Below are 2,297 nucleotides of genomic sequence, written 5' to 3'. Positions count from 1 at the left end.
GATATCCAAATATTCTAGCACCTTTGCTGAAAAAACAAGCCTTTTGTCATTTAACTGCTTTTATACTCTGTTGATAATCACATTGCCCTACCACTGTGGGATTATTTCTTTATTTCCTTTAGCTGATCATTGTGTGTTTCTGTCTGAGCCACCATCTTGATGACTGAAGTACTAACACACTGTCTTAATTACTGAAGCTTTGTAGTTAATCATAAAATCAGGTAGAATAATTCCTTCTACTTTATTCTAATTTCTTAAGTTCTTTCCTGGCAATTATAATTTCTTGCTTTTCCATAAAATTTTTAGAATAAGCTTGTCTGAAAGTAAGTCTCTCAGTCATGTCTGACTCTTTGCGACCCCATGGATCATACAGGCCAGAATACTGGAGTATGTAGCCTTTCCCTTCTCCAGGAGATCTTCTCAACCCAGGGATCAAACCCAGGTCTCCTGCACTGCAGGTTGATTCTTTATCAGCTGAGCTCTCAGGGAAGCCCTAAGCTTGTCTATATCTATTTTAAAATTTGTATTTTGGTAAGAATTAAATTTACACATCAATTTGGGTGATTTGATATCTTCACTAGGTTGAGTCTTCCAACTCATGAACACAGTATGTCTCTCCACTAATTTAGATCATCTTTAATTTTTTTCATTATCATTTGTAGCTTTCAGCCCACAAACCCCATATATGGTTTGTTAGATTTACAATTAAGTAGGTAATTTTTTGGAACTATTGTAGTTTTAATTTCAGTGTTCACTGCCAGTATATAGAACTGATACTTGGATGCTTATCCTGTATTTTGAGACCTTCTTGAGCTTGTTTATTAGTTTCAGAAAAAAATTTTGTGAGATTTCTTGGGATTTTCTATATAGACGATTATGTTATCTGTAAATAGGAACAAAGAATATACTTTATATATGATTTCAGTCCTTTACTATTTATTTTTTGGCAGCGCTGCATGCAGAATCTTATTTCTTTGACCAAGAATGGAACCTGTACCCTCTGCAGTGGAAGCATGGAATCTTAACCACTGGACCACCAGGGAAGTCTCAGTTCTTTTACATTGTTTGAGGATTGTATTATGGTCCAGGATACAGTCTAATTTATATGTTCCAAGGGTTCTTGAAAAGACTGTATATTCTGCTTTTGTTAGGTAAATATTCAAGAAGTGTCAATTATATGTGGAGCTTCCCAGGTGGCTCAAATGGTAAAGAATCCACCTACCAGTGCGGGAGCTGCAGTAGACACAGGTTCAATTTCTTGGGTCGGGAAGATTCCCTGGAGGAGGGAATGGCAACCCACTCCAGTAATCTTGCTTGGGAAATCCCGCAGACAAAGGAGCCTGGTGGGCTACAGTTATGGGGTCACAAAGAGTTGGACATGACTGAGCATGCACACATTTAGTTTCATTAGCCTTATACCCTGTTGGATGAAGGCATTGTTGAATTCTTGTACGTACATTATTTTCTGTTTGTCTTAACAGCTGTTGAGAGAGAGAGATGAAGTCTCTAAACATAGTTAGACTTATAAGGAGGTAACACCCCGACAGATCCATTGTGAGTTGAAAATACCGTGTCAGAAATGCATGTAATACATGTAACCTATTGAACATTATAGCTTAGCCTAGCCTGCCTTAACCAGGCTTAGAACACTTACATCACCTACAGTTGTGTACAGCCATCTAACACATAGCCTATTTTATAATAAAGCTTTGACTATCTCATGTGATCCACTGACGACTAATGAAAGTGAAAAACAGACTGGTTGTATGGCCACAGAATGCTTCTAAGAGTATTGGTTGTTTACCCTAGTGATCAGAAGCTCAATACTGCTACTCAGGATCATGAGAACATCCAAACCATGTATTACTGACCCAGGAAAAAAAAATCAAATTCAAAATTTGAAGTACCATTTCTATTGAATATGGATCACTTTTGCACTATCATAAAGTCAAAAACTGTAAGGGGAACCATCGTAAGTTGGGGACCTTCTGTATAACAGTTAGGAACAGTAAAAGTAGTAGTTTTAGTACACAGGATTTAAGCAATATCAAATAGTGTTGGGGAAAGCTATATAAACATATTTGTAAAGAAAGATATAGTAATAATTTTAAACTACATAAATATACGAGATGGTTGTGAAAATATAAATTCAGAACTTAGAAAACCAGACTGTAATTTTATTTCTACTAACTCTATTCAGAAATTATTTTCCTTTTTGCAATGTTTCAATGACAAGGACTTATGGGATTAAGAATTACTTAGTTTTGCATGTATTTAGTTGAGCGTACTTTTCTCAT

Source organism: Moschus berezovskii, chromosome 7 (assembly GCF_049115385.1).
Source record: "Moschus berezovskii isolate FMDL1 chromosome 7, NW_MosBer_1.0, whole genome shotgun sequence".
Classification (NCBI taxonomy): Eukaryota; Metazoa; Chordata; class Mammalia; order Artiodactyla; family Moschidae; genus Moschus; species Moschus berezovskii.
This window is presented reverse-complemented; position numbering follows the sequence as displayed.